At 48.6% G+C, this 27,677-nt stretch overlaps 1 protein-coding gene across 7 annotated transcripts in view; it reads left to right on the plus strand.

The window, feature by feature from the left end:
• GPATCH8 (G-patch domain containing 8) overlaps positions 1–27,677 on the plus strand; it is a 473,369-nt gene that overhangs the window by 193,645 nt on the left and 252,047 nt on the right. The window contains exon 1 of one of the 7 annotated variants that reach the window (XM_069634279.1): positions 26,007–26,028. The exons of the other annotated variants lie outside the window; for them this stretch is intronic. The gene's annotated coding sequence lies outside the window, so the exon portion shown is untranslated. Of the gene's footprint in view, positions 1–26,006; positions 26,029–27,677 lie in introns of those variants that run through there. 7 annotated transcript variants of the gene reach the window in all.

A 27,677-nucleotide genomic window follows, 5' to 3' on the forward strand; every position in this document is an offset into this window, starting at 1 on the left:
CCAGGGTAGGGGCACACTCATCGACCAGTTGTGCCAGGCAGGCGTCGCCTTTACAATAAGAAGATTTAATGGATTTAAGGAGGGCTAGGAATTCATGTTCGCTCATTTCCTTGGGGGCGAAAGGAGGTGATTCACCAGGGGAGATACTGTGTAGATTGGATATTTGATGGCTAAGTGCCTGCTGGTGAGCGAGGATTTTACTCCGAAGTGTATTGAGTTTGTCAAGCAAGGCAGATTGAATACTATTACACCACTTTTGTCCTTATGGAGAATCGGCAGGGGAGAGGGGCGCTTTAGTTTCCAACTCTCTGAAGATAGCAAAGATTTCTTTGGTCCCTGATTTAGTCTTTGCGAGCCTAGTATTAAATGATAATGGCAGCTTTGTTTTCTTTAGAGATGGTCTTAAAAGCTAACTTAGAGCAGTCATTAGTGTTAGCTTTCCAATGGGGGAGTGTTGTCCTTTTCCTGGAGCGTAGCTCAAGAGGTTCTTGTGAGAACCAGGCATTGGAGTGCTTGGTACACTTAGCCTTCCCTAGAGTGAGTGGGTCGATCGCGTCAACTGCTTGGGTGAGGACGGATTTAAAAGCACTAGCAAGAATTCCTGGTTCACTGGAAAAAGGGGGCTGGTGGGCAGGCTAGTCGTGGCGGCAAAATGGAGATGTGGTCCACCAGCATCCTTATGTGAGGCTCCAACTGAAATGGAGTACAAGTGTATACATGCTCTTCTTCATAAAATATATTCAGTCAGTCTGTGCTTTATTTAGACAAAATTGTCATGAGAGCCGTAACAAATAGTAAGCACGAATCACATACATGACAATGTATAATCTTAAAATAGTCAATTAAGTCGTCATTCAACAATATAACCTATGACAAAGTATGGAGGTAATTTTGATTGTACAGCCGAAAAATGGCTGATGCTAATGGACGTGGGAAGTTTTGTCACCACAGGGAGAACTTTAGTTCAGCTCTGGGGACCCCATCGAACGTCTACTCGGAGGACCCCTTCAGACGTCATTTTTAAATCCGCAAAAGCAATATACAAGTTCTGTTTCAGTAATGCTATTTCTGGAGCTTGTAGATCTGGTTAGATCACATGCTCTGCATAGTCCAACATCTAGTGGTATTCGCATAATATTACAAGATATGTTTTCAAAACTCAAACGGACGTCGACAGGGCGTGTTAGTAAAACTATACCTAGTGTGACGTGTATTGTACCCATGGTCCTTCACGGGTTGAGGTCTCTCAGATTGTTTCTTTCCACCATCATGGTTGGTCGTAATTTGCGGAGTTCCTTTCCATGCTGATGCCTTTTGATTAGTTGAAAGTTTACTAGTAGACTTTTCTTTCTTTCCTTATCGTCCGCTTTTGCTGCACAGCCAACAGACTGATTGACGGCTTTCGGCTGACAACTTCGTCGACTACTTGACTGAATGGACAACCAGACAGTCTACAGTAGGAAGGGAGGGGGGATGTTCTTCATGCTGACCTCTTTAGAGAATGCATGTTCTGCCATCACCTTTCCCTTTAAATTTTGTCCTACCTGCTATCAACAATTCCAGTGGAAGGACACGCATCGAGTGTGCAATTACTGTCTCCCTAGGGATCACCCTGAAAAACTTAGCATGTCCTGAAAACTTTTTCAACTTAAGACTCTAAAAGATCAACGCAACCAACGCGGAGCCGCTCAAGCAATGCAGGCTGAGGCCTCCATCAACGTGATGGAGGACCTAGTGAGGGCAGTATTGGGGTCTTTAGTAGCACTGAAGGCAAGCAGGGTTCGTCGGAACCCCATGTGTGGACCCCCGACTCCAATAAGCAGGCCGGCCGATCTGTGACGGAGACACCCGACAGCCATAGCACACACAAGCATGTACCCCACAGCCGTCTTTCCTGTCCTCTGGGCCATCGCGTACGCTTTTGCCTCACAACACGGCCTCCAAAAAAAAGACCCTGAGGTGTGTTCAGGGGACGGCACACAAACGGGCTCTGCTTTTGTGTGCTGAAGATCAGGTGGCGAAAGGCGATCAGCGTCTCCCAAGCGAACGCTGGAAGTAATCAAAAAAACATGTCAGAGCGCCAAAAAAGTCAAAATCTTCGACGCCTTTGTCCTCCAAAATAACTCCTCTCAGGGGCCATTCACCACAAGCATCAGACTCCCCCCTCCCCCTCCCCAAGCCACCCCTACCATGCCAGGCTTCCTACCTTCTTTTGGCTATACTGCTGAACAATTCAATACAATTTTTAAAAAGGATGTCATGTTTTGTGGACTTTATGAACAGGCATCCCGCAGAACTAACATCCCTTAGAGATGCCTCACAGCCAGATGCCTCAACACAACAACCCCTTGCCAAAATACCTCATCTTGAGCCACACCATATTACCTCTGCTCTATGCCTCCTGACCTCGACATACCAAGACCCCTCTTGGAAAATGTACAGTGAGGATTTCACTGGCTCTCAAGGGGACCTTTGTAGTCTGGACCAATTCTATGACGACGCCGATACTACGTCAAGTCGCTAGACCACAGGGACCAGCCAGTAGCAGATTCTCCAGTTGATAACCAACTACAATATAATGAACTGGTGCTGAAGGCTGCGCAACATTTTAACATTGTCACTCAAGAGACACAAGTCGACAAGGACTTTGTGGGGGACGAAAGTCTGGCACTCTGCTTTTTCCACTTGTACAGTTTGTTCAAATGACGTATACAGACCTCCCTACTTGCGCCCAGGGTAGATAATCCCAGAATAGAGAAACTATTCGGGCCAGTGGCCCCTGGCCTTCTGTACATTAGGGGTCCGCTAAAACCTGATTCACTACTGGTCACCACTACCGGAACGAGGGCTGGCACATCCCTGGCATCTGCTGTGGCCCCTCCAGGCAAGCATAGCAAGAAACTATAATTTTGGGAGAAAAGTGCCTCCGCGGCATACTAAGCCAGACTAGCAAACACTATGCTTCTGACTAGGTACGGCTGAAGCAAGGTACGGCTGGCTGCCACAAATGGGATGACCTGCAACGTCAAATTAAAGCTGTTCCAGAAACCCTGAAGTCACAATTGTTAAGTACTATTGCTGAGGGCAAGCAAGTGTCAAACTGCATCCTCAAAAATAACCTTGATGCAGCAGACAATGCAAGATGCATCATCGCAAAGGCCATGCTCATCAAGCGCCACGCCTAGCTCAGGCTGGTTTTAAGTTACCACCCTCCTTAACATGCCGGTGGTGTGTAATGTACTTTTTGGTAAGGCTGTCGAAGACTCCCTCAAGAGTGCGAAAGAGGAATAATACACTCTTAAATCCCTTGGCCAGTTGACAAACAAGCCCTATGTACAACAGGGCTCCTCAAACTCCAGAAGGTTTCGGAATCTGGGTGCTCAACGCTTTTCTGGTTATACTCCGGGCAGAGTGTCTGCATCTTGGGGCACATTGCAAGGAAAAACTTCCTCTCCTGGTTTTCAAAGAGGAAATAAAAGGGCCAGAGGAAGAGGCAGAACATCACCTCGTAGAGGCTCCACCCCTCACAAACAATGACGCACTGCTACAGGTCCCCTCCCATGCCACTCCAGTAGGAGGCCGAATTTCACACTTCACACATGCATGGGAGGGGATAACGTCAGACAAGTGGGTGTTCACAGTGGCAGATGGGTATTGTATCGCACTGTTACAAAAACCAACCAACCGCCTACCAAGAAAGAGGAAAATGACACCAGAAGAAAAGCGTTCTCAGTTGTAAGAAGTAAAGGCACTGCTGGAAAACGATGCCATAGAGATCGTCACAGCAAATCGGGCAAACAAGGGTATTTCTTCAAAGTACTTCCTTGTGCCAAGAAAGACCTTTCCATGCGCCCAGTACTAGATCTGCGCCCTCCGAACAAATATATATCAAACCCCAAATGTTTTGCATAACCACGCCCCAAGAAGTACGCCTCCTCCACCCCCAATCCTGAAATGGGGGGGGGGGGAGAACTACATGGCTACATTGGATATGAATGATGTATACTTTCATATTTCAATGCTCTCTGCACACCGAAAATATCTGTTTCAAGATAGCGGCAGTTTGCTACCAGTTCAAAGTACTCCCCTTTGGCATCGCCTCAGCGCCAAGGGTGTTCATAAAGGTGTGCTTGCAGTAGTGGCAGCACACTTGCCACAGAATGTCCATCCCGGTATACCCTTATCTGGACGACTGGGGAATCTCCTCAAATTTGCAAACAAAATACACAAAAGACAATAGACCTTCTTTTCAATCTGGGCTTCTCCATCAACGGAAAGAAATCGAGCCTAGTCTCCAGCCAAATGAAACAATTTCTAGGGGATATTCTAAAGACAAGAGGAGCTGGCTTTCCTCGTCAAACGAGAGAGTACAAAACATGCTGTTGCAACTACCTCCCGACAAGGTCGGTCGCCAGATAACTGTACGCAATGCAATGTGCTTGTTCGTTAGGATGGCCTCATGCATTCACTTGATTTCACACGTGCACCTGCAGGAATGGTTAGCGAAACACTGGTCTCAGACAAGCATTTCGCTAATCCTGGTAAGTCTCTTTGCTGGTGGTCCAGGGACAACCTGCTTAGAGGAAAACCCTTCCGTGCTCTAACAGCACAAGCAATTCTACCTACTGACGCCGAACTCGCCGGATGAGGGGCTCATTCCCTTCACCACACAGCCCACGGCCAGTGGACACGTGCCACGGCCCAAAGACACAGCAACTTCCTAGAACATTTGGCAGTCCCCAAGGCTCTTCAGGCCTTTCTGCAACATCTTTCAGTTCAGACATTGCAAGTCCTTAGACAGCAGCACTGCTCTGTTCTTCCTAAACAAGCGGGGAGGCACACACACTATCTTTCAAAGCTATCCCAAAAAATATGGAATTGGGCACCGAAGCGGAACATGTTCTTAACCTCCCAACATGTTCCAGGGGAACTTGATTCTCTGGCAGACACTCTAAACAGTTACCCTTTACCAGAAGATCACAAGGGGCAACTCAACAGATATCTTAGATGGAATATTCTCACAATGGGATCACCCCCCATTAGACACGAGCATCAATGCACAATGCCCAGAGTTCATGTCCAGGATTCCCTGACCAGGGTCCAAGGGGGAACACCCTGTGGATGAATTGGTCATGGAAATTTGCTTACGCTTCCCTCCCACAAACACCACTCCTCAGCAATATAGTGCACAAGATGCACCAGGAACAAGTAGCTCTAATCCTGGTTGCTTTTTTTGTGGGTGAGATAACCTTGGTTTCCACATCTGCTCAAACTGGCGATGTGCAACCCAATCAAGCTCCCATGCTCGTACAACATGCTAGCACAACACAAGGGAGCATCTCTCCATCCGCGCGATCTATGAACTTGGCAGCTTGGCTCCTGAAGTCGTATATTTTGGCCACTTGAATATTCCACAAAGGTGTAAAATATCCTAAGAGAGGCACGAAAACCCAACACCAGACACTGCCAATTCAATAAGTGGAAGAGATGTGTGATATGGTGCACGTCACAAACACTAAACCCAACAGAATGTTCCCCAGCTAACATCCTACATTACATGCTTTACCTAATAGAAAATCGTGTCCTTGTCGAAAGTTCCTTTCATTAAAGCATTCATGGAAGGGGTAAAGGGGCGATGCCCCCCAATTTCCAACCCTCCTGCGGGTTGTGATCTTAATGTTGTGATTTCCAGGCTCATGGGTCTACCCTTTGAGCCTATGCACAAGGCCAGCGTAAAACATCGAACTTACAAAATTGCATTCCTAGTTGCCATCACCTCTATGACGAGTCGGTGAGATACAGGCTTTGTCCGTGCAAGACCCTTTCTTAATACACAAGAACAAGGTTGTCCTCAGAACGCATGCTATGTTTTCACCTAAGTTCATTTAAAAGTTCCATGTTAATCAATCCATAGAACTTCCTACCTTCTTTCAAAATACATCTAACTCAGCAGAGAGAAGCCTGCATACACTTGATGTACGGAGGGTGGTCTTGTGCTATGTGAACAAAACTAAACCTCTAAGGAAAACCGATCAACTCTTTGCATTCTCTCCCATGTGCTATGGAAACAACCACATATCAAAAAACACTGTCTCCAGATGGGTAGTCAAGTGTATACAGCTCTGCTATTCCCTATCCAAATAATTGTTACCTTTCGCCCCCAGGGCTCACTCTACCAGAGGTACAGGAGCTACCTTAGCTTTCATTGCAAATGTCCCTGTAGATGCCATTTGCATAGCTGCTACATGGAGTTCCATCCATACATTTACACAGGCATTTTTGCATTGATACTCCCTCTAAAGCAGATTCACAGGTGGGACAAGTGGTTCTAAAACATCTTTACCACTGTACCTTCTCACTTCCCACCTCCTTCTCCAAATACCGCTCGCTAATCTATGCAGAGCATGTGATCTAAGCAGATCTACAAGCTCCACAGGGGTACATTATTCGCCGTAATCGTATTTCTGGTGCTTGGTTCTGCTTGGATTCACATGCGCCCACCCTTCCTCCCCTACTGGAATAGATGAGGCATATATGTTTTTCTGGGTTATCACTGTTTCTGCTCATCACATCTGTATGCTACACTTCATGCAACCTCATGTCAGAAACAGTCTGAGGAACCTCGACGCGTGAAGGGCCATGGGTACAATACACGGCACACTAAGGATAGTATTACTAACGCGCCTTGTTGACGTCCTTTTCGATTTTCGAAAACAAATCCTTTACTCCACGATTACCACTAGATGTCGGACTATGCAGAGCATGTGAATCTAAGCTACAAGCACCAGAAATAAGATTACGGTGAGCAATATATCCCATATTCAGTATCAAAAGAAGCTGCATAAGTTCCTCTCGACTGTACTTATGCCCTATTGAAAACCTACTTGCAAATGTATATTTTGTGATAATCTTCGAGGCACTTCTCCAACCATGTCACTTTTCCAAAGATTCTTCTTGTCACACCTTTCCTGCGATGGCAAATCCGGCGTCATTGGTCTCTGTGTGGAGATGTGTTACTAGGTAATTCCTATACGGCAAAAGTGAACTGTTTCAACAGACTAGTTCCAAGTTGCCAACAGAAGCACGTGACTGATCACCTGAGGTCTCTTAAGGAATACGGAACACTGCTTCGAGGCGTGGCTTCTGTTGAATGTGATGCTCCGTAAGTTCGCAGAAGATTCTATCCTTGTGTTCTAAACCTTTGCAAGCTACCTAACTCACCCTCCTGACTCTGCTTTCTCCTATAGAATTGTCCCGTTTCGAGCTTCCAGCTTCTCTTCCCTCTGTGATTTCCTTGACTTCTCCCGTTCGTTCGAGCCAGACTTTCGGTTCAAACACCCAATCCGAGTGGAAGTAAGTCCTGATCCTTCATTGATTCTTCTGTTCCTTTCTTGCTTTGGTCTATCACTAATTATTCTTTCCTTGGCAGTTGATTTGTCCCCCCTTCGGATTACAACGCTCCCAGCCACCCGGATTGCTCAAGGCGAAATGTTTACTTCCAGTCACCTCAGTTATTAGTAAGCGCTCTCGCTCTCCCAGATTGGCATTCTCACTCTCTCTCCTTCTCCCACTTACCTGTCATTCTTTCATCCTGTAATCCTCCCTCATTTTCATATTTAAGAAGAGTCACCCTTCTGAGAAGTCCAGTTCAAGACCTCCTGAGTCGCCAATCTGAGAAGACCGATCTCAGATGCTCAGTTTTTTCCCCCAGAGGGTTTTCTGGGGTTCGTGTTTCCCTTCGCTGGTGTCTACTTCCCAGTGTTAGGGGAGGCAGGGACTTCCGGGTGATTTTCTTTCTGCAGTTGATGTTTCAGTCAAGCTAAAGCTCGTTCTGGTTAGTGTCTATTCCAAATTGTTCTCTTGTTGAGAATCAAGAAAACCATACTGTTATAATATCAACCATAACACTTCTGTATATTTCTTACTCCCTTCTTGTATATAGGGACTTGTTTAGGGTGGAAAGCGTTAGAACCAAGGCCCAGAAAATTATAAACAGTTTTCTACTGAGAAACTGCTTGGTACACAGGTGGATGAGGCTTTAGAAAAATGAAAGATAATTAAGCTGTTACATATTTTGTTAGAAGGGTCAGCCCAACATCGAGGAAAGGGTCGAGAGAGTAACCACTCTAAAGTTACCAGCTGTTCTGCCAGGCCCAGTCCCTTTTGTGGCATCAGAACATACTATGATAATACTGTTTCACATAGGTCCAGTGTCCAAGGAAGAGGAGGCCCCTGTAAGGACACACCCTCAACAGTGGCTGCTTTCTGACTGTTCGCCTATGATATGCCATTTATAACGCACCTATACACAAGTGTTTCAAGGCTCGACAAGGCAAGGGGGGGAACAAAGGGAGGACAGACAACGATCCTACTAGGCCAGGTGTCATTCAGATCGCGCAAGTGCATGGGAAGGGGGGGGAAGGAAAAGTGCGCAGGGTGGGGGGAAAGTGCAGTACATGGGAAGTGGAATAATAAGACATAAACATAAGCCAGCTAGTGGCCAGTGCAAGGAAGTGCAGACATAAGTGCTGGTAGGGGGACTGAAGGGATACAGAAAAACAGTCCCCAAGTACAGGGGTTGCCAGGGAGGCAGTGCAGGTGGGTAATTGACAGGGCCTGGGCCAGAGATCAGAAGGGTGGCCAGGTAACCAGTGACATCTCAGTCAGGAATTCAGCAAGGGAGGGGGGTGAGAAAGCAGAAGCAGAGTAAGGTTTTGAGGTGTTTCCGGAACGGAGATGGTTCTCCTCGAGTTTCACGGAGGCAGGAAGGCTGTTCCAGAGAGAGGCCCTTGGCGAAGAGTGATCTGTCACCAACTCGTTGCTTGGAGAAGCGACTGACCCTAAGGGAGTTGGAGGCAGATGAGCGAAGGGCTCGAGAGGGAAGATATTTAGGAAGAGAGAGTTGAAGGTAGTATGGCACCAGACTCCAGAAGGCCTTGTGAACAATGCAGAGGGTTTTCAACTTAATCCTCGCAGCCACTGGGAGCCAGTGCAGAGATTTCAGTCCTGTAGAGAAACGATCCCTGGTCTTGAGGTCAAGGACAAGTCTTGCAGTCCTGTTCTGGATAAGTTGCAGAGGGCGGAGAGTGGAGGCAGGCTGATTTAGATTAAGGCTGTTACAGTAGTCCAGCTTGGAGAGGACCAGGGCTCTGGAGACGGTGAGCTTCTGGGGGAAGGAGAGGAAAGGAAGAATATCTCTAAGGAGGTGCAGCTGGTAGTGTGACTTCTTAGAGACGTCAGAAATGTGAGGGGAGAAGGAGAGTGCAGAGTCGAAGATGACCCTGAGGTTTTTAGCCTTGCAGGTGGGAGTGGGAGGAGGGCCAAGAGAGGCCGGCCAGAGAGCGGCAGGGAAGGAGGGAGTGGGTGTGCCGATGAGTAGAATCTGTCTTACTTGCATTAAGGCAGAGGTCGTTGGCCGCACACCATTCCTGGATGGCAGACGGACAGACAGAGATGAGGGAAGGAGGCTGAGGGTAGCCTGAAAATGATTTGGGTATCATCCGCATAGCACTGAAAGTTGGGACAGAGAGCGGCGTTGTGGTGGGCAAGGAGTGCCAGGTATTGGTTGAACAAGGTTAGACCTCTGGGGGACACCACAGGTAGAGAAAAAGATGTCTGAGAGGAAGGACCCAAGTCGGACCTGGGAGGGTTGGTCGGAGAGGAAAGAAGTCCGCCACGCCAGAGCCTGACCAGTGATACCCAGGTTATCACGGAGATGGTTGAGCAGGATGGCATGGTTGACAGTGTCAAAGGCAGAAGAGAGATCAAGCAAGATAAGAATGCAAGGGGTGTTAGAGTCGAGGTTGTGAGAAGGTCTTCACGAATGTTCAGGAGAGCAGTTTCCGTGCTTCTGGCAGTTCTCAAGCTAGACTGATGGTCATGAAGACAACCAACAGATTCAGTGTGGAGATTGAGCTGGAAGATGGCCAGTTTCTCCAGGAGCTTTCCCAGGAAGGGAGCGATGGAGATTGGGCGATAGTTAGCCGGGCAGGAGGGATCAGCAGAGAGTTTCTTAAGAAGAGGGTGCACAAGGGAGTGCTTCAGGGGGGAAGGGAAGACTCCAGTGGCGAAGGCGTGATTGCAGAGATCCGCCAGGGAGTCGATGTGGTACTTGATAGTTTTGGAGGAACAGGGGTGAACCTGTTTCGACAATACTTGCATAGATCGGATGAAGTATATCAGTGGTTTTAAGAATAACAATTTTTACTCATGTGAGGACATCACATATACAAGTGGATAGATGCATGCAATGGCAGATACTGGACTTCCAAGATGGGGAGGGGGATTCAGCAGTCAAGAATAGCCAGCCTACAAGGGCCCTGTTGCCAGAGCCATGGGCTACCTGGAGGTGAAACACAGTGGGTGCTACGGATACCTCTTCCTAATCTGTGCCTTCGCTAATCGGATCGAAAAAGTTTGATTGCCAATACCCTGAAGAAAAGCGGGAACATTGACTTTGCCCTGTCAGAGACCTATTAGCTATTTGTATATGTATTTAATGGCAGAAAGATCATTAAGGTTGCCCATAGTGCAAGGCCACTGGTATGAGGGAGTCGAGGGCAACAGTATTCCTCCCTGTTTGGACCCTTCTGCCAGTGTAGACTCCTATGGGGCTTTAGGATTACCACAGTCAAAACTCCTTAAAGTTACAGGAAGGAGACTTGAAAACTGGGGACTGCCTCCTCGAATGCTGTGAGGACTGTTGCGCCCAGAAGGGACACATGTGGGGAAAAGGAAGAGAGGACTGTTGAGCTAGAAGAGGTGCAGAGATGCTATTTGCTGAACCACACTACAAGATCCAGAAGCAATGATCAGCCATAGTGCAGATAATAGTACGGGAGAGATCCAAATGGCTGCAGTCTGCCTGAGCAGAGCCATGGATGGAAGGCTGGACTTCCACTCAAGACCAAGCAGCTGAGGCATTTCAAGTTTTGGAATGTTTTTTACCCACATTGTCTTGGGCATACTGAATCTTTGAGTCTAACCATAGGCTTCAGATTAAGGGCCCATTCAATTGGAAGCCTTGGTAGATCTGGCATGAGGGACGAGCCTGTATAATTGATGTATTTATTTTTTTGCTTGTTAGGCGCTTATACAGGCAATCCATTCTGTTTCAAAGTGCAGCAGGGAGGGAACATGGGATAGTAGTACAATTAAATACAAGAAATACAGAGGGGAAGGGACGTCCAAACCTACTATGCCGTGTGAGTATTCAGAACGTGTAAGTGCAGGAAGGAGGATTGCAGTGGGGTAGGTGCTGTGGTGTCCATGCCTGAGGTGAGCCAAAGATGAAGTGCAAGGTATGGTAAGTGCTATTCGGCCGGGTGGCACATTGGGTGAAAGTTCAAATCTCCAGTGCAAAGGGTGTTTTGAGGCAAGTGCTGAGGAAGACAGATGCTGGGCAGATTGTGTGTGAATGGCCAGAGGCCCAGAGGATGCATACGTGTTCAAGACACCAATCCCAGCAACTGTGGGATTAGCAGAGGAAGGGAAGGAGGAGGAAAAGAGGAGTCTTGGGGTGCTTTCTGATTTTCCAAAGGTCTTGCTCAAGACTAAGAGGGAGGAGGAGGCTGTTCCAGTGGAGGGATCCAGCTGAGGAAAGCTAGCAGCCTCATGTTATCTGTTTAGCTAAATGCTTTACACGCACAGATTTGGTGCCGGAGGAGTGTAGACGTCTAGAAGGAAAATATTTGGTGAGAGAGTAGCATATAGTGTGGTCCCTGGCCCCAGACATCCTTGTGGATGATGCAGAGGGATTTTAATTTGATCCGTGCAGCAACCAGGAGCCAGTGGCGGATTTTTAGGGCAGGACAGATGCAGTCCCTGGGCTTAAGGCCAAGGATAAGTCTTGCTGCTCTGTTCTGGATTATTTGAAGGGGGTCGCAGAGTTGACCAAGGTAGTTTGAGGAGGAGGCTGTTAGAATAGTCAAGCCTAGAGAGAACTAGGCCTCAGGGAAACATTGAGCTTCTGGGGGAAGGTGAGAAAAGGGGGGTGGGGGGAATTCCTTTGAGAAGGAAGAGTTGGAAGTGAGACTTCCTGGCAATGTCCGTAGTGTGAGGGAGGGAGGAAGGAGAGGGAGGAGTCAAAAGGACTTTAAGGTTTCTGGCTTCAGAGAGGGAAGGAGGGCTCCCAGTCAGAAAGATCTGTTTTGTTGGCATTGAGGCAGAGATCCTTAGAAGAGCACCAAGCCTGGATCGCAGTCGGGAATTAATAAAGGTGCGTGTGAGTGAGCAGGAAGTCTGAAAAAGAGTTGGGTGTCTGCCTAACACTGGAATGTGGGGGAGGAGATGGAGATGAGGTGTGCCAGCTGAGCAAGGTAGATGTGAAAGAGCCAGGGGAGAGGATATATCTTTGCGGGACACCACAGGAGGAGAAGAAATTAGGAGAGGGGAAGAGCAGTTAGTTAGGAAGGTCGTCGCCCCTTCCCGAGATCCCAAGGGTATCGTGGAGCCTTTGTATGAGGATAGAATGGTTGACGGTGTCAAAGGCAGAAGAGAGATCCAGTAGATTCAGCACAGCTGGGGAGTTGGAGTCCACGGATGTGGGCAGTTCTTCATTGCTGGAACAAATGAAGGAGGTGGCAGGAGCCAGGAGCAACCATAATAAAGGAGCATAACCTCCTGCATCTACTAAGCAACAACATCAAAGGCTCCACCAAGACCCTAATTCTCGGAGACCTTAACCTAGGGTTCAATGACCGTAAAGATAAAGCTGCCAGCTCCCACACTAAGGAACTCAACGAATTAGGTTTTACACAAAGTCTCTGGCCCAACACACACCAAGTGCTGCACCCTCGACTGGGTCGCTGACCATAACTGCCTCACCTCCATCATCGCCAACACACTGCTACCCTGGACTGATCACAACTGCATCGAGTTCACCCTACCTACCTCCTTCAGCACCAAAATCCTGCCCCCCCCAACACTAGCAAGAAGCTCCAAAAAACTCAGAGGACATCCTTCGCTCACACCTCAACATCCCGGCACTAGCCCCACCTTTCTCTAACGACCCAAACGCCCTAGCTTACACCTACAAAGCCATTAACCCAAAACAGGCAAAAAAACTCTACACACTAACTCGTGGTTCACGGAAGAACTTCAGTCCCTATGCTCCCGGAAAAGGGAGGCTCCAAAAACTGGCTAGCACACCCGAGCGAGGATACACAAAACTGCTTTAATCAAATCTCCCGACTATACAAAGATGCCATCACCAACGCTAAAGCCAATTCCTTCAATGGCCGTATCACTAATGCCAAATCTCAATCTAAAGAAATCTTTGCCATATTCAATGAACTCATATCTCACCCCAATACACCAGATGAGATTACTAAAGACGAAGCCTGGTGCTCTAGCATCCAAGCCGCCATGCTAAATAAAACGGAGCTCCTTCAAAGCAAAACTAAGGGTAATCACAAAGCCCTAATCCATTCTCATGGGCGACCGCTCTCCCCCACCAACCAATTCCAAACTACTTTTCACATTTAAAGATATTTCAGAACTGGAAGTCACTAACATCCTCAGAAACCTAAAACATTCTGTGTATAGGAGACATCTGTCCTCCCAAACTGATAAAGGACTGCACAAACCTCCTTGTCCCACTTATAACAGCGTTCATTAACGCCTCATTCAGAACCGGAATCATCCCTGCTAGCCTCAAAGAAGCGTGGGTACGCCCACTTCTTAAAAAAAAAAATAAATAAATAAAACCCTCGACCCTACACAGCCCAACAACTACCGACCCATAACCACGGTGCCTTTCCTCCTTAAGATTCTGGATAAAGCTGCCCATTGACAAATCCAAAACTTCCTTGTAACCCACTCAATTCTTGGACCTAGACAATCTGGATTTCGCAAAGGTCATGGCACGGCAACAGCACTGGTAGACCTAAAAAACAGATCACACAAATCATGGATAAAGGCAAGCCTGCCCTCCTGCTACTCCTAGACCTCTCGGCTGCCTTCGATCTTGTAGATCACAATACTCACATCACACCTTACACACTCAGCCAACTTCTCCAAAGAAGCTGCACAGTGGATTACATCCTTCTTTTGAGGGCAGAGCAATGAAAGTATTCTCAGACATAGCCCATGCTGCCCCTAACACCATTCACTGTGGAGCCCCGCAGGGCTCATGCACGGCACCCACTCTATACAACCTGTTTACGAAGCCTCTCTTTGACAAGCTTGACGCCTTGGGTATCGCGTATACCAACTACGCTGATGATACCCAAGTACTCTTACCATTCACTGGCTCATACACTAAAGATGGCCAAGCAATTCACTCAATATACACCACCATCCAGGCTTGGATGGCAGCCAACTGCCTCTGCCTAAATGGAGGGAAGGCCGAAATCCTTATTTTAGGCCTAAGAACTACACTAGCCAAGCTAGACAATTTGTACTCCCAACTTCACAATTGCCAACACCATCACCCCTGTTTCCACATCAGTAAAGACCTTGTGCGTCTACTTGGACTCCACACTATGCATGTCCAGACAGGTCAGCACCATCACCTCCGCCTCAGCACACACTACTAAATCAAGCCATACTTAGCCAAGCCCAACAGCCTCTCAATTGCCAGAGCCACTATTGGAGCCAAACTGGACTATTGTAATGCCCTCCTAGCAGGCACTTCCAAACACAATCTAAAATGACTGCAAATCACGCAGAACAATGGGCTCAGAGCAGCATTAAGCCTTCCCAAATGAGAACACATCGCCCAGGCTAGACAGGCAGCCCACTGGCTCCCTGTCAAAGAACGCATCAGCTTCAAAATCCTCACCCTCACCCACAAATGCCCATCATTCTCGGCTCCGGCATATCTGGCACAAACTTTATCCAAACCCACTCACTCCAGACCTACCAGAATGCACTACACCAACCTTGTGCGCACTCCCCACATCAACCGATCCAAAGCTGGAGGACTAGGTTTCCCTTACATGGCCACTAAACTCTGGAATGCCCTACCCATTGGAACAGAAAACTCTTTTCACTTTCCGCAAAAAACTCCAAAACCCTCCTTCATCTGACCCCTTGTATGCCTGCTACCTGTCTGTATATATGATTGCAATTTTTTTTTATCACTTCTGGGACTAAGTAAAATGTCTGACCAGTGCCTCGATGCCTCCGGGCTGCTGCGCGCTCAACAAATGTGAATAAATAAAATGAACAAGGGGCATATGAGGGAGCTGGAGAAAGCTAAGGGACTTGGAAGAGAGCTTGTTATTTTGAGAGAGCAGAAGTAAAAAAAGGACCTTGTAAAATATGGTAATTCTGACCAAGCTATTACTCCTCAAACAGCTGAAGAGGCTGGCAACCCTGACACACTTGAGAGATCTGGGACTGCTCAATAGTGGATTTGGAACTATATCCATTGTAATTGAGCTGGGAACGAGATCCCTGGATTTCCTGGAGCTGGAAGAAGTGGGCCTGGCACTACTCTACTCGTATAACAAGCGTGGGGATATGCCCTTGTGTTTGACATTGATCAAAGAAGTGAGCTGGGAACTTGTAGCCCTGTTATTGGGATTTGGGCACACAGGGAAGCTACATCTATATGCCAGAGGCTGAGTTTGGGCAAATTAGTTAGCAGTGTTCTCCTGGGAGTAGAGATACAGAGGCAGACCAGCTATTAAAAAGAGAACCTTGACTCTATAGGTTGGTTTCACAGAGTACAGTTTTGTTTAGGTGGTGGAAAAAACAACTCATAACCAACTTTTTCTTTTGTAGGTAAACGCCTAACTCCCATATGCATCCACATTCCCCTTCTTTTCAGAGTAGACGACGTCTGTGTCCTTCTGAGACAGGATGACAACCTCAGTTTCCAAGGGAGATTGGTAAACCCATTAGAATAAACCGAAGTTGAGCTCAACCCAAACTTACCCAGGTAAGATTGGTGAGATCTTTTTGGTTCATCACACACATTAAAACATGAGTTACGAAGAAAATGCATCGGGAAGACCTACTAAATGCCGGCAAGTCCAGTCCTCTCCCTCTAATCATGTCCGGGTTCAAAGCCCTCCTGGACATAATGGCCATAGAGGAGGTACCTTAGGAAGAAAGTAAGTTGATTATTCCATACGTTTCCCTATTCCCAAGAGAGATGGAAATCTTACACCACTGTATTCATTCTTTAAGAGACAATTGCGGGACAACATTGCAAGAAGTATTTACAGCTACTATTTCAATGAGACATGAGCACAATAGACATGGAAGATGCCTATTTTTCATATTTCGGTTAATCGAAAGCATCCCAAAAACAAAGTGGATTCTCGTCATTATCAATTCATGGTTCTTCATTTTTGACTAAAGTCTCTACAAAGGTGTTTTCTGTGTTGGCAGTCTAGATATTTTTGAGAGTAAAACTGAACTGCCGTCATAGGATGCATGCTTTTGTTGCAGTAGTTTGTATTTACCAGACGTCTGGTATGATCTGTATGATGGCATCATGCATCCGCCTAGCACCAAATGAGGTTGCATGTTGGACCAATGCAGAAATGGCTTGGAGCACACAGATCCTAGCAACATACAAACATTTGTTTAAATGAACCCAACCGCACACATTTATTGTTCCCAAAAAAGACCTAACAATGGTTCTGCTTCTTGTTGTATTTATTAGACATATAATACAGAAAATATTTTTTTTGCATAAAAAATCTAATACTTGACAACAAAATAAATGTTTTGCCTATCAAGGGGGTGTCGGTATATGTTATTAGTTATTTGTTAGTGAGTTTACCCCTCACACCTATTTAACACCTATTGGGCAGTACGCAATCCAAATGCATTGATTCGTGTAAACAGCCAACATCAAAAAATTCCAAAATGTTAGGTTGGTAATATATGCAATTTATGCAATTCAACATTCAACCACCTATTTAACACCTAAAGTAAGGGTACAGATGTCTTGACCCAATGCGTTTCGCGACCCAGTCTCATCTTCAGGGGAATTGCCCCTTACCAAGGTCCCCTTCATAGTCGAGAATGACTGCTCAGTTAGCATCCATCTAAAAATCGTGTTAAAACTGCTGTTTGCAACCTTTGGCAAGCCTGTGTTGCACTGCTCACTGCCACCAGAAATCTCCATGGTAAATGTTTCTTTGCGTACAGCGTTTTTCTCTTTAGGAGTCATCATTCCCGGCTCTCGCCTTCATGTATGTAGCTCGTTGTGGTGTCAATGAGGATATCTGTTTCCAAACGGACGTAGACGGCCGCACATCTTGCTGTGTGTGCTGTAGTTTTTCATTAGTCACTGGTGAAAACCAGGCTGGAACCTAAGTGAAGAAAATGCAAGTGTGGAAGTACAAAACAGCATAAAAGTTAAATTGTGAGACCCACACCCTGGGCCCTAAGGAGGGGGGGGGATGCAAGTGTGCAGAAATTCAAAGGGGGTATAAGTAAATATGTGCCTACTGAAAACAAATTGTGCAAAACTGTTCAAAACAAAGAAATTACCTTCCGTAACAAAAGTGAAACTTGGAAGGAAGTATTGGGGTCAAAGACAAGGATGGTATAGTGTAAGTTCAACAGGAGTGTGTGCCTCTGCAGGGGATAACCCACCCATCAAGACAGACATGTACATTAAAAAACAATCTGGGCAAAAACATTGAGATTCTAACTTTTTCAAATATGACTACAAGCCAGAAGGGGGTTGCATTAAAACCTGTAGCACAACTTGATTTCCTAGAAAGCAGATTCAGACCAGAGGTCCTCACCCAGCACAGTCTAATTAGGCACAGGTACATGTTTCCCAAATCCTTTCAAAACCTAGACAGGATTGCATTAAAACCTTTAAAGCCCAGATTTGTGTCAACACGAACCCCCAGTGTAGTCATTTTTTAAAGCGGTATGGAGCAATGCATTTGAGTTAATTCAGTCAATCTTTCCAAAAACGTGCTGCCTTGTGTGTTTTTTTGTGGAAGGTGAAAGCAGACGGAGGATTAACCTGCCCATATGCTGTCCAATGCAACATATGCCTGCAGCCCAGCAGCAGTAGCTAACCTGTTAATTTACAAGATGGTATGTCCTGTTCTGAAGTGGGACAATTGAGACATCACTTTGCACTGCTAAGGTGGGAAGGTCTATCGTATTGCCCTGAGACTGGGCAGTTCAACATTTTGAACAGAGGAGTAGGAAGGCATTCAGAACCAGTGAATGGTGTACATACGGTTGCATCTCCTCAAAGGGCCCGCTGGCTGTCTTAAAGCACTGGAGGGGGAGGGTGATTAACATAAGAAAAGAAGTTGAATGTAAGAGGTGTTCTGTACGTTCTTTTTCGTTATGCGGTTTTTAAATGTTTTTACATTTTAATTTGTACTGAGCAAGTAACTGCGGTAGTGCTCTCAGAGCACACTGCTTGTCTCAAGGCTGGCACAATGTTCCCCTGCCGGGGGTATCAACAGCTTAGTCTGGAGAGGAAAATGAGTAGGGAGATGTGTGGATTTGAAAATTGGTGAAATTCCTTAGATTGAAGAGTTTGCTAATTAAATTGTTCTTGTTTAGCAAACAAACAGATTTGATTAGCAATGTTGTACTAATATTTGTAATGCCATCGGAAGTTATTTGTACCCAAGACATGATAGGAGCAACAATACAGCCGTTAAATAACCACTTTCGGTGGCGTGCAGGGCCTCAAACGTCTCAAGCCCGAGCCAGGTAGATCAAAGTGCAGCATTCCAGTCCTACATGGCCATTAAAGCAGTATTTATTGCTGTGAGCACCAGGAGCTGCCATGTGGTGCAGATGCTTTTTTTGTTTGTTTTAAGGGAATCAGGATTTGTGCAGTTCAGGTTTCCCTTAAAAAGAAATTACACATGTTTGCGATTGGAAATAATTATTTCCAGGACTTGAAGGTGAGCCAGGAGTTGCACAGGTGAGTGGAAAGGAGTTTAGGTGTGGTACTCAAGTGGAGATTCGGCCTGGTGCGCACTGCCTCCAGGGACAGGATGAAGGCTGGGGAGAGGTGCAGTGGTCCGGCATGAAATGTGAGCAGTTACTTGCAGATTCTAGATTGGCCAGCTCTCTCCTGCAGGTGCTAATATACAATTCAATCAATCGTAGAGCAAAGCAAGCTCTTGAGGTCAATTGCAGTGTATGATATTGCAGTAGAACTATAGATGTACAGACTGGATGAAAGTATCGATCACTACTTTGTGAAAACATTAGTTAGCTTTGTGTATTCATTATGTAAGAGGAAAGAAAGGAAGAACCAAGCAGAGTGGATGGCATAGCAGGCAGAGAACTGGTCAAACCAGATGGCATTTTGTAATTTGTGGCCATCTCACTTTCAGGTTTGCTGATATAAAGCAACAGAATGATGAGTTATAGAATGTAAAGGAGTTTGGGATCAGCTCCTTGGCTGGGCACCAGTTGTACAGATGCATGGTTCTCCAGCATGGGGTCTGGCATGGATTCACATGCTCATGAATATTCCACGTCGTCAGGCCGGGAATCCTCGGTATAGAAAAAAATCAGTATCGGTTTCGTTTCTGATCTGTCTTTCTCAGTAGTAACCAATCACTGGTCTCTGGGTCATACTGCCCCCAACCAATGACTGCCCTCTCCCTAAGCCCCGCCCCTGGCAGCCATCCTCAGATTTTTACCGCACGTTCAAGTGTTGGGAGTCCTCGTGCTGTAGCTCTCGAGCTTTTGCTGCGTTTTCGTGCTTTTTCAGGAGATTTTCTCATTTTTCGGTCAAATAGAGCCTCAAGCTCCACCGTTTCTACATCCGATCAACGAGGATCCGTTTCGGAGTTTCTAGGCCCCTCAAGGGTGAAGATTTCGTCGAGTTACGCTTTTGGAGGATTCTAGAAGTTCCAAGGCCTACCCGGACATGGCCCAGGAGAAAGGAAGCTCGACGCCCGGGAAGCTGTTCAGGACCTGCCCTGGATGCCAGCTTCAGAACGTTTTCAAGGAGGACGAGCATTCGTTATGCCTCTACTGTCTCCATGAGGACAAGACGCACAAGGAGAAGGACTGCGCATTTTGTGGGAACATGTCGGAGCGGACCACGAAGGATCGCCACCTCCGTCTCGCCAACTGGCTGGAAGGTAAGAGCCCGCCAGGCGAGAAGAAGAAAAAGAAGTCCGAGCGCTCATCTAAGTCCTGTGAGGGTGCCCCGGCGACGGGGGCCCAACAAAAGGCTAAGCACCGCGAGTCCGCGGGCACCGGGAGCGCCGAACGGTCGGGCTCCTTGGCTGCCAGGCAGGGCGCATCCTCCCCGGCGCCATCAACCACGAGCCAATGCTCTGGCTCGGGTAAGAGGAAATCCGAGAACCCGGCGAAGCTTCTGGAGAGGCCCCGGTCGATCTCGGAGATTCCGGCAGAGGGGGAGCGAGGCTCGGACCCTCCCCTCAAGGTGAAGGCCCCAGGCGTACAGAAGGTGACGATGGCCATAATTCACCCTGCTAAGACCTCGATTGAGGATGTCGCCACTGCCCTGGCTCAGCCTGTGGAGGCTACACCAGTGGAGGCGCCCTCAGGAGCCAAAGTCTCCCTGCCACCGCGGAGGGAGTCGTCTTTCAGGCCCATTGAGAAGACCCCCACGAAGTCCTCGTTGGAAAAGGTGGGGGAGGGGCTGGTGGCCATCGTGGATACGGACACGACCTCTGAAGAGGAGCTCATCGAAGTCGTGGAAGAGGCCCAGCCCATCGGGAGGGATCCCGACGAGGGCGACGACGAGAGCCACGGTGTCGCAGACAAGGCTCCTCAAGAGCCCTCGCTCGCGTCGTTTCCGGCGTCGCAGGACACCTCGGCGGCCATTTTGTCAGCGATTCAGTCCTTATGCTCGGAGATAAGGACTAGGTTGCCCCTTCCCCGACGGAGATACCTGAGCCAGACCCGACGGGGGAAACGGAGCCAGGACCTTCGAGAGTCCACTGCTTAAGAGGAGGACGACGCATCCTAGGCCACCTCTCCCGCCTCTGCGGCCTTCTCTGCCTTCCCCCCGGACTACTACCCACGGGGATGATATAGGCATGGACACGACTACGACAGGTACAAATGACGGAGGCGACGACGGGACGTGTCCCCTGTCGCCCCCTGCCCGGGCGTCCCCGCCCGACGAGATTGGATCCTTCCATGCCATGATTTCCAGGGCATCCGAGCTCTTCCAGCTCTGCCCCGAAGAAAAGAAGGAAGGGTTCCTTTACCAACAGCGCAAGGCTAAAAGGAAGACGGTCCTCGCCGTACCGCTTCTTGATGACATCTGGGATGAGGGGCTCGCCCTCCTCAAGAACCCTGCCACGGCGCCTGCAAAGAGGGACCGGTACGAGAAGAAGTACCGCTCCCCGACGCTGCCCACTTGTGCCTTAGGGCGCAACCTACCCTGTATTCGGTAGTTTCGGCGGCGGCCAAGAAGAAAGCGGGGGGGGCATCGGCCTCGACTTCAACCTCCCTTCCAGACGGTGAGGGTAGGAAGCTGGATGCGATGGGACGACGGGCCATCTCATCGGCAGCGACGACCATCAAGGCGGCCAACGCCCTGGCCATCGTAGCCCGCTACGACAGGGAGTTGTGGTTCAAGATCGCCCCTCAGTTGGACTTCCTTCCGGACGCCAAGAGGGCTGAGGCCCTGGAAATCTTACAGGAAGGTGAGATTGCCTCAGACCACGCCATTACGGTGGCTACGGACCTCGCCGACACCGGTTTCTGTCAGTTGGGCAACGGCGTTTGCCTGAGACGACGAGTATGGCTCAAGGCGACGGATTTCCGCCAGGACGTACAGACCAGGGTTTTGGACATGCCCTTCAACGGGAACAACCTGTTTGGCAAGGCGGTTGATGAGTCCCTTCAGGCGATCAAGACGGACACGGAGACGGCCCGTGCACTGGGTGTGCTCCAACAGCGACGGCCGTCCTTTCGGAGCTCTGGAGGCAGACAGGGTGCCTCCAAGGGAGCCGGCAGTAGCTCCTCTACGTACCGTCAAGCGGCAAGATCTTCGTCGCAGGAGGCCTACAGGGGACGCGGCAAGTCAGGTGCATACCGCCGTCGTCGCCAAGGTGGTCAGGGAGGCAAGGCGGCCTCCAAGCAAGATTGAACCGACCGTCGGGTCGGGCCCCCGCCGAAGCACCCCGGTGGGAGGCCGGCTGACGAGATTCGTTGGCCTGTGGGAGTCCATCTCCACTGACCGTATGGGTGCTGGACCCCCTGGCCCTGGGGCACGCCCTTGAGTTCCAGAAGAAGTGCCCCCGCATTCCTCCCGTGGCCAGGAAGGTAAATCACGTCCCTCAACCGCTGTTGGAAGTAAGGGCGATGCTCAGAAAAGGTGCCATCGAGCTCGTTCCAAAGAGGCTTCGGGGCTCTGAAGTTTGCTCAGGGTACTTCCTCGTAAAGAAGAAGACAGGAGGATGGCGTCCCATCCTGGACCTGTGACAACTGAACAAATACATCAAGGCACAGAAGTTCCGGATGGTCACCCTCCAGCATGTGCTGGGACAGCTGGAGGAGGGCGATTTCCTGTCGTCGTTGGACTTGGAGGATGCGTACTTCCACATCCCTATTCTAAAGAGACACCGAAAGTTCCTCAGGTTCGTGGTCCAAGGGCGGCACTACCAGTTCAAGGCCCTCCCGTTCGGATTAAAATCGGCGCCCAGGGTGTTCACCAAGTGCCTAGCACTGGTGGCGGCGCGGCTGCGCCTACAGGGGATCCACGTCTACCCCTACCTGGACGACTGGCTCATACGGCAAGGACAAGGGAGCTCGCCGTAGAACATACTGCGAAGACCGTCCAGCTGCTCACGGACCTGGGGTTCTCCATCAACTTTCCAAAATCCCACCTGGTCCCGTCGCAAGTCGCCCTGTTTGTGGGAGCACAGCTCGACACAGTGGCATGGCTGGCCTCACCGTCAGAGGAAAGGATCAGGACCATCCTGGGAAAGGTGCAACGAGTGAGGTCTATCAAGTCCTTCCTCGGAATGATGTCCTCCTGCATTTATCTGGTGCGCCACTGCAGACTTCGGATGCGGCCCTTGCAAGAATTCCTCGACGCCCACTGGATCTAGTCAACGGGCAGCTTCGAGGACAGGATCCCGCTCGACAAAGTGTTCCATCAGGCGATACGATGGTGGGGTATCCGCTCTCATCTGACGGCGGGAACAGGTTTCCTAGCCCCGTCCCACCAGGTGACGGTGACGACGGATGCCTCCCTGGAGGTTTGGGGAGTGCACACCGGGGATCTCCATACGAGAGGCCTTTGGCTCCCGGAGGAGAAGACACTCCACATCAACATCTTGGAGCTCCGTGCAGTGTTCTGGGCCCTCAGGTCCTTCCTTCCGTCCCTCAAGGGCAAGGTGGTGAGGATCTTCACCGACAACACCACCACAATGTTTTACATTCGGAAGCAGGGCGGAACCAGATCCCCTGCGCTATCCAAGGAAGCCCAGGATCTGTGGCATTGGGCCGTCGCCCAAGGGATGTTTCTGGTACCCTTTCATCTGGCAGGGATAAAAAAACACCATCGCCGACTCACTCAGCAGAGGGGTGCGCTCGTGCCACGAGTGGGAACTGCGCCAGGATCAAGTGGATCGACTCTTCCGACGATGGGGCGAACCCTAGATCGATCTCTTCCCGACGGCGGCGAACTCCAAGTGCCGGAGGTTCGCCAGCAGGTTTCCCCAACCGAAGAGCATGGGCGATGCTTTCTCGTTCCCCTGGGACGGCCTGTTCCTTTATGCGTTCCCGCCGTTGCCGTTGCTACTCCGGCTCGTCAACCAGCTCAAGAGGTCCCGGTGCAGGATGATCCTCGTTGCACCGGCGTGGCCGAGACAGATCTGGTTCCCGGACCTTCTGGACTTGTCAGCGTCCACACCAGTCAAGCTGCCGATGGACGCGGATCTTCTCTCCAGAGAAGGAGGCGCCATTCTTCATCGCAAACCAGGGTCGCTGTACTTGCAGGCCTTGCTCCTGCAGCACTAGAGTTTGGAGGATACGACATCCCAGCCGACTGCAGAGAGGTTCTGGCAAAGGCCAGGGCATCCTCAACTCTCAAGTGCTACGGACATAAATGGAAGAGGTTCTCTGTCTGGTGCCGTGCACAGAAGATTAACCCTCTGCGGATTACGGCCCCTGAAGTATTGCCGTACCTACTGTCTTTGGCCAAGGCTGGCCTATCTCACGCTTCCATCAAGGCGCATCTGGCTGCCGTCTCACGTTACACCAGAACTGCAGGACGGGCGTTCTTGTGGTCTCATCGACCGGTGAAGGAATTTATGAAAGGACTGTTCCGATCGTTCCCGTCGGTGAAGGCCCCGGCCACGGCCCCGGCGTGGGAGCTCAAGGTGGTGCTGACTAGGCTCATGGGGGCCCCATTCGAGCCTATGCGTTCAGTGCCGTTGAAGTTTCTGTCGTGGAAGACAGCATTCCTCGTGGCCATCACCTCTGCACGACGAGTGGGAGAGATCCAGGCCCTGTCTTGCAAGCCTCCATACTTGACTTTTCACGACACAAGGGTGGTGCTGAGGACGCATCCCTCCTTCATGCCCAGGGTGCCGTCGGACTTCCACCTCAACAAGCTTTTGGTGTTGCCAGTTTTCTTCCCGTCACCTTCGTCGGCGGCTGAGAGGACTCTGCACTCGCTAGATGTGGCTAGAGCGCTGAAGTTCTACGTGGACCGCACAAAGAGTTTTCGGAGGACATCACAGCTGTTTATGAACTTTGGACCTGTGAATCAAGGGAAGGCTCTCTCGAAGACTTCCATTTCCAGATGGCTCTCCGGCTGCATCATGCACTGTCACCGGTTGGCAAACCGACCGTTGCCAGGCCGTCCGAGAGCCCATTCGACCAGAGCGATCGCTGCTACTACGGCGTTCCTGTCTGGTGTGCCCCTGCTCGACATCTGCAGGGCTGCTACGTGGTGGTCGACGCACACCTTCACAAGATTCTACTGCGTCGACCGGGATTCCAGGGAGGAGTCCAGAGTCGGCCAGGTAGTGCTGCGCAACCTGTTCGCCTAAGGTGAGCCTGGTGAGGTAGAGTTGCTTAATGTTGAGTTGTTGTATTGCTTGATATTGAGCCTTTTGCCACCTCCCGTCGTTGTGCATGTGTATACTGCTATGTATTCTTATATTCATGAGCATGTGAATCCATGCCAGACCCCATGCTGGAGAAGGAACAAGTTACTTACCTGTAACTGTTGTTCTCCAGCATGGGTCTGGCATGGATTCACATGCGAACCCTCCCACCTACTCCTCTGCGGCTCTTCACTTGGTCATACTGCCACTTTACGTGCTACCAAATCTAAGGATGGCTGCCAGGGGCGGGGCTTAGGGAGAGGGCAGTCATTGGTTGGGGGCAGTATGACCCAGAGACCAGTGATTGGTTACTACTGAGAAAGACAGATCAGAAACGGAACTGATACTGATTTTTTTCTATACCGAGGATTCCCGGCCTGACGACGGGGAATATTCATGAGCATGTGAATCCATGCCAGACCCATGCTGGAGAACAGTTACAGGTAAGTAACTTGTTCCAACCAGCAGGTCACAGAATTGTTTGCCATCAAAATCATTTGGCAGTGCGAACATGTACTTTTTCAAGTGTTCCATCGTAAATATGATAAGGAGTTTATAACTCACCTGTACACAAGTATGATGCATTTACCCCAACAAAATGAAATATAGTTGACACTGAGATTATTTAGATGCACTAACCTAAAATTACAGAAACATGGAGAAAATCCAATGTTTTACAGTAGCAGTAGTTAATCGTGCATTATGCAACAACTTGTTAATGGAATTGCACTGCTGTCTCTTGAAAAAAATTAAGTTAACCCACACAGGTCTTTGCCAAAAAAGGATTTAGTTTGCTTAACAGAAGTATCACGATAATTTCTGGTTTGCAATTATTTTTTAAAAAGCTCTAACTTTTCTCTTGTTGCTTAGCACTCTCACAAGGCCTTTGGCACTTTTGAGATTAGAAGAGATGATTACTGCAGCACTCTCCCTGTCCATTAGAACCCTTTGAACTTTCATTGAACAAACCAGAGAAAGAAGGGTGGAGAGAGCCCTGAGGTCAAGCGGAATGCACAGTGAGGTGAGCTTTCATTGAATGGGACAATTTAAATAGCTAGCTGTGCTACACAAGTGTCAATTAATTTAAGTAGCTAACCTACCAAATTACATAGCAAATTGCTATGCGACACTGCTTATTTTATGCCTTGTAGAAGGGTGAATGTTTTTTTGCGATAGCTTACATGTGTGTGGACCTATTAGGGTGGACCATATATCGTTGCTGTAGAAAGGATTGTATGCACATTTTCACTGCGGGTGTTCCACTCAGTGCACCCCTATCCCCCTTTAGATGATAGAAGAGGCATTTCCGGTTGGCGGAGGGTGTCCATTGCAAGGAGCACTAAGGGGCATGTACAAGTTATACATGGATATATTACTTATCAATCCCTGCTGACACCCACATTAGTTGCAGTGAAAGTGTAGTACTCTGTCCCAACCATTAAATAGTGGGCTGTGAAAATTGTGCCAAATTGAAACAGATGGACTACGGAAGTACTGTTACGGGTAGCTTTTCCTATATTTGCATGATCTAAATGGTGTGCATGCATTCTTGCTATGATGAGCCAAGCCTCAGACTGATTTCAAGATCAAGCACAGATGTTCATTGCAAACATATCCTGTTGGAACAGCAGATGTCAAGGCATGAGAGAAAAAAACACTTGTTCCGAATGGATTGTGTCCTCCAACGTATTCCACATCTTTGACATGTAATGTCCAAGATGTGGAATATGCTGGAGGAACATCCAGTCGAAAGAACGTTACCAGTTTGTAAGTAACTTGTTCTTCTTTACTAGTATTATTTTGTGTGCAACCAAGTGGCCAGGCGGCATACGGGCACAGATGGTACGTAAGTGCTTCTGGGGAGAGAATGAGCGAAAGGGTGAAATCCCAAATTATCTAAAGAGAGGTGCCTTAAGATTCTTTTTGAATTCCTCGATATCGGTTGGTAATGTATTCCATATAATCGGGGCAGCTGATCAAAAAGCACCCTTTCTCACTAGCTCCAGGGAGGTTTGTGGTACCCATAGGTTCTGATCCTCATTCGAGCGCAGTGAGCGCGGCGCCTGCTTGATTTTGTCTATTAACAATGTAAGGTGGTGCATCCCCGGACAAGGCCTTAAAGTAATGGTATGAAGTCTATACTCCACCCTTTCTTCAATAGGCAACCAATTCAGTTTCCTTCTTACATCCGAAACATGTGCATACATCCGCAGGCCCATGATGGCTCTTATAGCGCTATTCTGTACTAACTGAAGTTTTTTCAATTCAGCCTTGTTTATGCCAATGAGTAGTGATCTTCAGTAATCTAATTTTGAGGAAACTATGGCTCTGGCAATAGTGTTTCACCCTGCTTGCAGCAAGAATGGTCTTGTGCGCTAAAAGCCTGATGTAGTATGCGGTGGAAGACACCAAGTTATTAACATGGGCTGACATGCTCAATTATTGATCGAAGGTGACTTCTAGGATTCCCATTTATTTTTGTTCCTTCCCCTGGGTGTCATGGTTTGCAATACAAAATGTTTGATAATCTAATGACAACTTTCTGGTTCTTGGTTTGGTACCCACGAGCATTTTTCCGTGATTTTAAGGCCATACCATTTGCGTCCATCCAGTTACGAATTAAATCGTATATTTCGGCTACTGTCATAGCATCTTGTTCATAATTCCCTG

The sequence above is a fragment of the Ambystoma mexicanum genome, chromosome 13 (assembly GCF_040938575.1).
Source record: "Ambystoma mexicanum isolate Mex_15411 chromosome 13, UKY_AmexF1_1, whole genome shotgun sequence".
Classification (NCBI taxonomy): domain Eukaryota; kingdom Metazoa; phylum Chordata; class Amphibia; order Caudata; family Ambystomatidae; genus Ambystoma; species Ambystoma mexicanum.